This window comes from Microtus pennsylvanicus, chromosome 10, assembly GCF_037038515.1.
Source record: "Microtus pennsylvanicus isolate mMicPen1 chromosome 10, mMicPen1.hap1, whole genome shotgun sequence".
In the NCBI taxonomy this organism is placed as follows: domain Eukaryota; kingdom Metazoa; phylum Chordata; class Mammalia; order Rodentia; family Cricetidae; genus Microtus; species Microtus pennsylvanicus.
Window position 1 is genome coordinate 89,696,080 of NC_134588.1, and position 12,140 is coordinate 89,708,219.

A 12,140-nucleotide genomic window follows, 5' to 3' on the forward strand; every position below is an offset into this window, starting at 1 on the left:
AGGAGGACTTTCTCCAAGATTCCCAACTTATCCTCTGTGCTGTCAGTCATCCAAAACAAGAAAGCCCGAGAAGCAGTCACCGCTAACGGGAGGGAAGGCAGTACGGATATTAATGACAATGTAGTGACAATGTAATGACAATGTACACATCCTGGATTTGAAAAAGGACACGGAGTGGGGGGCAGAGGAAGTCAGAGGAAACTGTGGACTTTAGCAATGCATCAACATTGTTTCGCTCATTTGACAAACAGACAGTACTAACGTAAAATACTAATTCATGTCAGGCACACAGAGATCCTATGTAAAGTCTTCACAATGATCCCATAAATACACAGCTGCTCTATCACCCAGATAACACTGATAAATGACAAGGAGAAGAATCCCTGTAAGTTGGACTGAGGGGGGAAGAATTCCAGAAGACATCAGTAAGTTCCTGAAAGACAGGCAAGGTTTGAATGAGCAGTAAGGGAGGGGCTGACGCAGCTGAGCAGGTGGCGCTTTCTAAGTAAAAGAAAATCTCCGTGATGATTTCTACACAGTAATATGTTGAGCCACTTGAAAAACTTTTTATTTACTTTTTTGTTGTGTGTGTGCTTGTGTAAGTGTGTACATGCACACGTGCATGCACCATGAGAGGAGAGCCTGTAGAAGTCAGTTCCCGTCTTCTATCCCACGTGTTCTGGGATTCGAACTCATGTCATCAGGCTTGGCAGCAAATGCTTTTACTCCCTGAGCCATCACATCAACCCCTTAAAACATCTTTTTAAAATGCCTACATTTACCTACCAATTATTAGTTAAATATATGTGTGTGTTCACATGTGTGCATGTGGCAGTATGACAGCGTGTGCGAATCCATTCCACGTGGTTTCCAAGGATCAAAGTCAGGCTTTGGCAGAAGATTCTGTAGCATACTTTCTCCCTCATTGTGGCATCTTACTCAAGGGTTTCTGACCACATATTTCCCCTTCCCAGTGCTACAGAGACTATCTCCTCCACCTCACCGTACAGAGACTATCTCCTCCACCTCACCGTACAGAGACTATCTCCTCCACCTCACCGTACAGAAACTATCTCCTCCACCTCACCGTATGGAGACTATCTCCTCCACCTCACCGTATAGAGACTATCTCCTTCACCTCACCGTACAGAGACTATCTCCTCCACCTCACCGTATGGAGACTATCTCCTCTACCTCACCGTACAGACACAATCTCCTCCACCTCACCGTACAGAGACTATCTCCTCCACCTCACCGTACAGAGACTATCTCCTCCACCTCACCGTACAGAGACTATCTCCTCCACCTCACCATATGGAGACTATCTATCTCCTACACCTCACGTCTCGTTCACTTCCCCAATCCACACACCCAGTTTACCTCTGTGTTATTAGGAAATTATCTGTTAACCATTAGCTTCTTCTACAAACTATGCATTCAGAGAGGTTTTGCTCTGTTTTCTTTATTTGTTTATTTATTTTTTATTTTTGAGACAGGGTTTCTCTGAGTAGCCCTGGCTGTCCTGGAACTCATCCTGTAGACCCAGCTGGCCTTGAACTCAGAGATCTGCCTGCCTCTGCCTACACATGCCCCCCCCCACCAGAAGTAGTTTTGAATTGAACTAAACCAGACTTACTAGATAACAAAAAAATTACCAATTTCCCTTTTGGTACTGTTGCTTGGTTTCAGGCTGTGAATCACTAAAGCCAGTGGTGGGTTTCCCCCCCTTTTCTTAAAAATTGAGGTGAACAGTAGCTAACTAACAAACACAGAGGGGTCATAACAGACCTAAACGTCCATCCCTGTAGCAGATGGGTCTAATGCCCCAAGGACCATTTCACTAACATCCACTCAATGGGGTGTGGTTTTACTGATGATGTAGCTGAGGAGAAAGTGGTTAAACTCCGGGTAACGGCACAGAAAAGCAAAACAAGCACATGGGCCTAGGGTTCCATGACTCCAGAGTCCACCCGGTGTCACCGCTATTGTCATCATTCCTTTTGTCTTTCTTTTTATTCTATCCTTTTGTCTAAGCCTCCACCTCCTTCCCAGCTCAGTCACAATGGGGCTTCTCATTTATTTCTGCTATTTTTTTCTTTTTAGTTTTATACTTTTGTTATTTTTTTAACTTTCTTTTCATGTATCCTTTGTGTCTTTCACATCAGGCATCTCAATCCCACTCATTTCCCATCCCTGGTCCCTTTGTATCAGCCCTCTGCCCTTGCAGCACCCCTCCCAATAAAATGTAAGAGAAAAAAAGAGAAAAGGAAACTGTAGTGTGATGTAGTGAGTCATGCAGTTCTTCTATTTCCTTTTGCCTAAGAGCCTCTGCCAAGCCCTTTCCTCTTTGCCTGCCCAAGTCTCTATCCAATGATCACTTCTGCATCAAAGTGTTCTGATTCAATTGATCAATGCACTGAAAACGTAGCTTTTCTATACAGCAACGATCACGATCTCAGCTGTGTAAGGTTGCCGTGACTATCCAGTGTCCTTTCTCAGCTGTGTAAGGTTGCTGTGACTATCCAGTGTCCTTTCTCAGCTGTGTAAGGTTGCTGTGACTATCCAGTGTCCTTTCTCAGCTGTGTAAGGTTGCTGTGACTATCCAGTGTCCTTTCTGGATGTTCCGTTCTTACTCTCAATGTCTCTGTGTTAAAAACACTCAACAAGAGGCCTGATATACACCATTGTCGAACCAAATACTCAGCAATTACATCTGGCTAATCTGAATTTTTTTTTTTTGCCCTAAAAGAAACTTTCTTCAAGGATTCCTATGAGCAGACAAAACCTTCTGAATGAATTGTCTTAAGGATTCCGTATGTAGACATGTGGGGGGCACAAGGACCTCAAAGCGTATGTGGGAATATGAGCAGTTGGGAGAGTCCTCTCTGAGCTTCTGTGACAAACAACGTTAACTTCTTTGACAATTGATTCAGGTCTGAAAATATAAAATAAAATTGAAAATGCAAACGCCATTGGTCAGTCTTGCCTTCCACTCCTTTATTCATTGATTATCTTGCAAATGTCCCCTCACATGGGATGCAGATGCCTTAAATGTCAGAGAAGGGCAGAGGAGATGGCTCAGGCCGTAATGTACTCTACAGAAGCATGAGGACCTGAGTTTGACTTCCCAGAATCCACGTCTCTGAAAGACACTGGCACAGCTGTAAATCCCAGCACTGGGGAGGCAAAGACAAGAGGATCAGAAACCAAATCAACTCCAGGCTCTGTGAGAAACCCTGACTCAAAACAACATGGTGAAGTGAAATCAAGGAAGGTATCCAACATTGACCTCTGGCCTTCACGCATGCATTTGTTAATACATAAATAAAATAAACGAGTCAGACAAGATCACCGTCATCACAGGGCATAGAGTATGCAAATAAACAAGCAATGAATGCATGAAGAGATGTACGGGTGGCAATTGACAGGCCAAATGCTCTAAATCATTTCTTCCCCTTTCAATCCTGTAATAAACAGGACACTCTGAGGTGTGAAGAGGATCGCTGTATAGTGAAGAAAACAAGGTTGAGTAATACAGCCAGGTGAGCTGTTCCAGGGAGGTGTGCAGTAAACTCTTCTAAGCGTGCAAGTGGCTCAGAGACAGACACACAGAGCGTGAAGAGACTGGCGGCCAGGATCCAAACACAAATAAATAAGCATTTGACAAATAAGCATATGAGAAAAGGGGACATTAAAAAAATCAGTAAGTTTCCAGTGACTCGACAGCCTTTACAATAGCAAAAACCAAAGCATATCCACACTGCACACAAAAATCAAGAGCCCAAAGTCTAAAGACAGAACAATAATCCCAGAACTTGAGAGGCAGAAGCAGATAGAACCGTGCGTTTGAGGCCAGTTTGGTCTACAGAACGAGATCCAGGACAGCCAGGGCTACACAGAGAAACCCTGTCTTGGAAAAAAAAACAAAGGAGAAAAAAAAGAATCTCAAGAAAGTAGACAAATTTGCCATAAACTAAAGACTTTTCCATGAAACGGCATGGAAAGCAAAATACACAGACAATAAAAACATTTTCCATAAAAATTCAAAACATCCTAGGGATAAAAAAAACCCCAGAAATTATAAACTTAGCAGATAAGCAGCGAACAAAGGTGAATATTTGAAACTGTGAAAGCAAACAACTTCTGTTGCAAAAAGCCACTAGAAATATGGGCCAATAAATAAAGAACAAAGGGAGCGGGAGACTGCATCAGAAAGCAGTCAGCTCAAAAAGTCGGAAAGCTGAGCCTCAAAGCAGTCGCTGAACCAGTCCCACAAGCTTGTCCAGTGTGGGGATGGAGACCTGACGATGAGGTGGCGAAACGCAGTGCTCCACCCTGAGCCATGGTTCAGGAATTAGGAGATAAGTTAGCTAAAAATGCATCACACATCCTGGAGAAAGGGCTGATTGAAAATACAGTGTATTTGTACAAATGCGTGCTTTGCAGGGTCTTCTAGGCGACAGAAACTTGGGAAAGCATCTATCAACAGAGGGATGCTATAAACTATACTACTCCTATCAATGCTTTAGGGTGGTGAAGAACAAATTCCAGGGGTTGGAGAGATGACTCGGCAGGTGACAGCGTTGACTGCTCTTACAGAGGGCTTAGGTTTATCTCCTGGCAGCCACAGCGCAACTCACAACCCACTGCATTTATGCCCTGGCAATGCTTAAGCACACATGGGCAGCCCATTTATGATGGTTGTTCAGTTGTTCCTATCCTAGGTAGTCCTAGATGCTTGTGTTATTGTCATACCCGAGGTTCCACAGTCTTCCTTTATGTTGTCTATCCAGCATTTTTTATCCTCTTCGTCTTATCCTGGGCACTCCTTCAGGCAGTGCTATCTTCTGGTATCTGCCATCATTCATTCTCATAACATGGCTGAAGTATCTCAAGCGCCGTTGCCACATACTGTAGTTTCCTTCCTTTTACAGATGGAGATGTTTTTTAATGTCATCATTGTGCAGCCTATCTCTTCACATGATGCCTAGAGTCCTCCTGAGATGCGCCATCTTGAACATGCCGTTCTGAGGAGCGTTTCATTGTCCAGGTTTCGGAGTTGTAAAAATGGCAGCTCAAGACAAGTGTCTCATATACTTGTCATTTTGTTGTTGTCGTTATGCCTCTTGCTGACCAAACCTTTCCTAGTGCCTGGAATGCAGCCCTCGCTAGCCCTATCCTCCTCTTGATCTCCAAAATAATTCCTTCCTTCGAACTGAGGTTTCCTCCAAGATAGACAAAGTTCTATGTGGTATATGTGCGTATACGCACATATATATGTTTGTATGTATAAGAAAATGTACATGTGAATGTACATACAAGTGTGTGCAGAGAAGAGAGGTAGATATCAACTGTCTTCCTGGATCATTCTTTGCTTTATCTACCGAAACAAACTCTTTCACTGAGCAGAAGCTCACTGATACAGCTAGTCTGACTAGCTAGCTTTCTCAGGGAATTCCCTGTGTGCACTGAGATTTCAGGCAGGCTGCCCCATCCACCTGGCTTTCAGGTGGGTTCTGGAGATCCGAACCTCAATCCTTACACTCCTATGATAAACACCTTATCCTCTGAGCCATCTTCCAGCCCATTGTTTCATTTATAAAAGGAGATGTGTTCTTGGTAAATGTCACTTATAATAACTTTTCTAACAAAAATATAAAAACATTGTTCCTGGCATCAGGGTATCAGAATATCAAGACGCTTTCCAGGCAGTCCTGTATATTCTAGAATGAGGGGTGTTGGGGTAGCATGGCCTGGCCGCCAAGAGTCACTTGGACTACTCAGAGATGGTACTGCTCTGTGCATCTGGCTTGTGGGAGGAGAAAATGGCTGAGGCTCACCTTGTGTCTTTCTAGATTAGAATGCGGAGTCCCTTCCAAATGAACCACATGACAATCCTCACAGTCACGGGAAGGGGAATTCCCATCTTCCTGCTACAAAGCAAGAAAACACAGTTGCTCCGCCCACAGCCTGGATACTTTCCCTTGCTCTGGCCGCTGTTTCCCATCCACCTCTCTGAGTCTCATTCACGTTTCACCCATTTGTCTTGTCTAGCAAGTTAGACTTTGTGTCATCTAAGATCAGGGATCCTGCCTTCCCACTTCCAAAGGAAGTTGATTTCAACTGCCCTGGGCCATTAAGTTAGAAGAGAAGACAATTAACATTGATTCCAGTTACCCTAATGCCAAGGTCAGCATTTCTCTGCCCAGAACCCAACACTTTCCAAGGAATGTCAAGAACCTGTGGCTCAAAGAGAATGTGTGGTAACGAATCCCTTTTTCCCTCTGTTCACATTCAGACTCCTCGTCCCTTCCTCGTGTTCAATGACTACCCCTAATTGAACATAAGGAAGCCACAGTTCAGGACTTCCCATAAACTCTGCAGGGTTTTTTTCTTCCTTCCTTCCTTTCTTTCTTCCTTCCTTCCTTTCTTTCTTTCTTTCTTTCTTTCTTTCTTTCTTTCTTTCTTTCTTTCTTTTGGGGGGGGTTCTTTTGGTTTTTTCGAGACAGGGTTTCTCTGTGTTGCTTTGGAGCCTGTCCTGGAACTAGCTCTTGTAGACCAGGCTGGCCTTGAACTCACAGAGATCTGCCTGCCTCTGCCTCCCAAGTGCTGAGATTAAAGGCTTGCGCCACCACCGCCCAGCCAACTCTGCAGAATCTTATGGAAGATTATTGGCTCTCTACCTCTAGATGGTCCACACCAGGATTTGGACATAGTAGGAAATCAGGAAAAAAAAATGGGAGGTGAGCCGGGAGTGTGGCATCCACACCCAGAAATGAGCATCTCTTTGGGGGGAGGGGAGTCAAGAGTATGGTAAGTCCAACTTCTTATGAATTATCTCTAAACTCAGAAGAGCTTACAATAGCCTCTTTCAACCATAGTCAAGGGTAGCCCCTTCACAGAAAAGGGAAAATCTGTTCTACAGAAGGCTTTCAAGAGATGGTTCACTCTTAGACAGTCCCAAGGCTCCTGCACTCAAGGATTATCCACTCTAGAGACCACACCTGTCTCTTAAAACTGTCTAAGTAAATCAGAGCATCTCCCTGGGAAGAAGCATCACAATAGAGATGAGGTAGGAGAGGGAGCAAAGAACCTTTAAAGACAGTGCTGAAACTGTTATTAAGCTTCTGAGTGATCAGGAAACTAAGGTCACCATCTCATCTTATTCATATGCTCTGTGATAGCAGCAAGGTTGGACTACCTGCGATGGTGGCAGTCCAAACCACAAGCCCCACTGCAAAGTCTGTTTTTCACTACAGAACTAAATACGTGCGACAAATAATAGATGAAATAGATGGGTGGTAGATGACTAGATGATCAATACATATATGATAGGTGATGATGAAGATAGACAGATACATACATGATTGATAGATGATAAATGATGGTTGATAGGAGATAAAGATAATAGATGACAGATGAAGCAATAGATACATGATAGATGTTGATTGACAGATGATAGATATATAGATACTTAGAAAAATAATAGGTAAATAATTGATAACAAGTGGATGAGTAGATTGATTATAGATATATAATAGATAGGTAGATAGATGATTGATAATAAATGATAAATGTTGACTGATAGATGATAGAAAATGATAGTAAGTGATGAAGAAATAAGTTGATAAATGGGTGATAGATTATAAATGAAAGGTAGAGAGAAGAAAAATGATAGCTGGTAGATAAGTGGATGATAAAAGAGAAGATGGATAATAAATTAAGATAAATTGACATGTAGAAGGCAGGTATGGAGGTAAATAAACAGCTTTAGATGAGAGATATACATATAAATATAAGCAGAAATTCCTTTATAAACATAACTACAATAAATAACATTAATTATTAAAAATCACCCCTTATTTCCAGCTGATCATAATGAGAAAAGTAGGCAGATCAGGCAACCCTTGGGGGTCTTTTGGCATAAAAAATGGAGGTTTAAACAGCTCTGCTCAGGCTGGAGAGATGGCTCAGCAGTTCAGAGCACTGGCTGATCTTCCAGAGGTCATGAGTTCAATTCCCAGCAACCACATGGTGACTCACAGCCATCTGTAGAGGGATCTGATGCCCTCTTCTGACATAAAGTTGTAAATACAGATAGAACACTCATACATAAATAAATTTTAAGAAGAAAAGAAAAATATATTTAAATGGCTCTACTCTTCCCAAGACCCTTGAAGAGAGCAAAACTCACAGATGGTAGAGTTCTTTGTATCTTCATGTGTGAATATTAGCAAAACCCATCTTTTTCTCTGAATCAGAACTGGAGATATATCCAGCCTACCTTAAGATACAACTTAAGAAGCATTTATTAAATATGTAAATCATTAAATGCTTATCCCCGTCACAGAATATTCTTTCAAAAGGACTTTGCTGGATGGTTTTGAAGAACAGATCCCACACAGTACATTTAAAATAACATTTGGTACTTTTAAAGTATTCCATCTACTTATCAAAGTTGTAAATCAGTGAATGAGCAGCCAACACTGCTAAAGTACTCATGTCCAGGCATCCTTAAACAGCAAATCCATTCAGTGCATTCAAAATATGACTCAACGCGCTAAAATCCAGCATATAACCAACTGTTCAGGTATGTGGCTTATGTTCCAAACAGAGTATGCCTGGTTTAACAGGTGGCCCTTCTTCCCAGACTGTCCATCGTCCCAGACAATCTGAAATGACACTGGCTTTGGTGAAGAATCAGTGTCTATAGATTTTGTTTAAGACCCTTGATGAGGCCTGGGTCGGGTACCACAGAGGAAGTGCTGCCTCCTAGGAAATCACACATCCCTGGAAAGTCTGAGGTGTGGATGAAAATGAGATAATAGGGCACGGCACGTATGTTCAGATACAACCGCATGGCACCTGTGTGCACATGTGTGGGAAGTCAGGCTTCGGTGAGGAGAAATCTCACACTCAAATATTCAACTCAGAGGACATGGGAGGGCATTCAAGACTTGTTTTTCCTCTCTGCTGAGTAACTGCCATTTCAAATTTAACAAATAGGAAGCATCATCTTTGGGTTATTTCATATTCAGCAGACAAATATGCAGAAATGACTTTGGTTTGGGTAAGAAGTCCCCAGACACATATACACACAAACAACAAAAGTTGCCAAACATCTTCATATTTATCTTGATTCCTGAGGCTGTGTCAAAATCTTTCTCACTCCCAGCGTCTCCCTGGGTCTACCAGCCTTGTTCTTCTTCATATGATGCCCAAATCCCAGACTGGCCCAACACATGCCTAAGGACTCAAGATGTGGCTTGGGTGACCTGGAGTGACCCACGCTGCTAGCATGGAACAGTGAATGCTACTTCTGCCTTTGTCAGAGGAGTTTTTCCCCTTTAACTCTGTGTTTTCATCTGTAGCATAGAGACAACTAGAATCTGTAAAGTAGTGACCCAGATAGCTTTCATGACCTCATTCGCCTTCTAGGACCAGGAACGGTAAAGAGCAAAGCCAGAGCTGCAGAAGATGCCCCTCTTCCTGGGTAGAGGGTGATCACCAATCACAGACCCTTGTGTAATGTCATCCACTGAGTTTCATTTGGGTATTACACTACTGGGATGTTAAACCTAAATGTCGTGACAAGATTTCCAGGAAAAAGAGGCAGATAGCACAAATACAAAATGAAGGTAGAGATCTTTCTAAACACAAAACAGTGGTCAGCACTGCATGTAATACAATAGTCCTTTGGCTTGCCAAGACCGTAGCCATGACCTTGCTAAGCTCCAACAGGTCCTGGATCTACATACATACACACACACACACACACACACACACACACACCTCACTTCCAAACATGATCCAACACGTGAGTCTCCTTCCTACCCAGTCTCTCTTGTTTCTTTCCCCCATCCCACCCCTATCCCAGTTCCTCAGTCCTCCAAAGCACACGCTCACGAGCAGAGGGCTAGGATCCGCATGAAGGATGGTGGTAGATGGCTTGTAAGGTGCCAGAGGAACTTGTTAGTCCTCAAAACCACAGAACCACAACAGTGAAAGCATTAAGACAGAGACCTTGTCTTTCCCAATGCTCTCCAGTTATGTGACCTTTGCAGAGTACCATAGCCCGGGTCAAACATCTCATCATCTGGTCCTGCTGTCGTTCTCTGTGACTCTGCCTCTCCTGGCCCAGCTGCCTCTTCTTCCTTCCTAAAATGCAGAGCCACACACAATCTCTTTAGCTTCTGTCTGTTTATTTTAAAACCAGAATAGTCACTAGCAAAGTCTCTGTGGTGGCTCTAAAGCATCTCCACTGGCCGTTTTTACATTGTCATTGAGTGCTCCTGCCTAATTGTCCTCCCTTGAATAGAAGCTTAACTGAGTCACAGCTAACGAAATGAAGGGGTAGAAAAATGGCACTTGTGAAACTGTATCCTAAAGGCGTCTGATCTCTTCTCCAGGTCTACTACCCTGGGAGCCCAGCCACCATGCTGTGACAAAGCCCGCCAAGGGACAACAGTGTCCACACTCACACTTGGGAGAGAGGAACCCTCCGAGGCAAACCCCAGCACAGCAACTTCCCGCGCAACTTTAAGGCAGGCCCTGAGCAAGAGCAGCTTAGCTGAACCCAGTCACCTAAGCACAGCCACGTGAGAAGTGATTATCGCTACTTTGTCTTGCTAAGTTTTGAGGTGACGTAGTGCCAAGCAAAGAGTAACTGCAACAAGTCACTCCAGTCAAGTTTGCCTGGCACAAAGTGAAGTGTCCATTTCTTAATATTGCCTAGATTTTTAACCTCACCAATTTGTTGGTGGTCTTGAAACTTAGAATTACGACTTATGTCATAGGGTGAACGAGTCAAGTGGGAAAGAGTGATACCTAAGGACTCGAGTTTGGTGACAAACTGCCCTTCTCTTGAAGTCTTAGTGGTGAGTCCCCAAGCAGCATCTGATCCAGTTTTCGTTACTTTCTTTGGCCTCTGGGTGGCACACTCTATGTTGCCCTTCCGGCTCCAAGCTGCTTCTTCTCCATCACTGTGTCTGAAGCCAAATTCTCCAAGCTTCTGTAGGAAGTTATCTCTACCTCTCACTACCTAAAGGGTCTCACCTGACCCTTGGCACCTTTGTCCTAATCTGTGAAAAGGAGGGTAATAATGGTGCTTGTAAGAACAACACTAACACACAAGAAGGGCTTTAGAAAGCCAGGCAGTGGTGCTGCATGCCTTTAATCCCAGGAATCAGGAGGCAGAAACAGGTGGATCTCTGGTCTAGAATGAGTTCTAGGACAACCAAAGCTACACAGGGAAATCCTATCTCAAAAACAAAACAAAAACAAAGCAAAACATAACAAAGGGGGGGGGGGCTTTAGAACAGCGCGCATGAATGTGAATTATTTGAATCTCTCTCTCTTTGTGTGAGGGTGTGTGTATGTGTGTGTATGTGAGTGTGTGTGTGTGTGTGAGTGTAAGTGTGTGTGTGCTAGTGTGTGTGAGTCAGTGTGTGTGAGTGTGTATGTGAATGTGTGTATGTGTGTGAATGTGTGTGTATGTGTATTAGTGTAAGTGTGTGTGAATGTGTGTGTATGTGTATTAGTGTAAGTGTGTGTGAATGTGTGTGAGAGTGTGTTATGAGTGGGTGTGTGCGCACGCGTGTACAAGTGCACATGTTCATGTTTGTGAAGGAAAGAAATTAACAGTAGGCATCTCAAACACTCTCCTCACATTTTGAGATATGGAGTCACTGAATCTGAAGGTTGCTGATTCCGCAAGCCCGTCTAGCCAGGAAGCATCAGACACCCTATTTCTGCATCCCTAGTGATGGGATCACAGACATGTCTTAGTCCTTGTTCCATTGATGAAGAGACACCATGACCAAGGCTAGTCTTAAAAAAAAAGCATTTAAGTGGGGGCTTCCTTGCAGTTTCAGAGGTTTTGTCCATTATCATCACGGCAGACGCAAGGCAGCATGCAAGGCTCTGAAGCAGTAACTGAGAGCTACATCCTGTCTGCACGCAAAGAGAGCAAGACGGGGTCCGGCATGAGCTTTTAAAACCTCAAAGCCCACCCCAAGTGACACACTTCCTGCAACAAGGCCACACTTCCTAATTCTTCTAATCCTTTAGAACAATTCCACTCCCTGACGAGTAAGCATTCAAATATAGGAGGGGGGGGGCATTCCTATTCAAACCACTAT

The 12,140-nt window shown here is 43.5% G+C and overlaps 1 protein-coding gene across 5 annotated transcripts in view; it reads right to left on the reverse strand.

Moving 5' to 3' along the window:
• Positions 1 to 12,140, reverse strand: part of Ddr2 (discoidin domain receptor tyrosine kinase 2) — a 116,634-nt gene that overhangs the window by 45,026 nt on the left and 59,468 nt on the right. The window contains exon 1 of one of the 5 annotated variants that reach the window (XM_075989041.1): positions 10,024 to 10,100. The exons of the other annotated variants lie outside the window; for them this stretch is intronic. The gene's annotated coding sequence lies outside the window, so the exon portion shown is untranslated. Of the gene's footprint in view, positions 1 to 10,023; positions 10,101 to 12,140 lie in introns of those variants that run through there. 5 annotated transcript variants of the gene reach the window in all.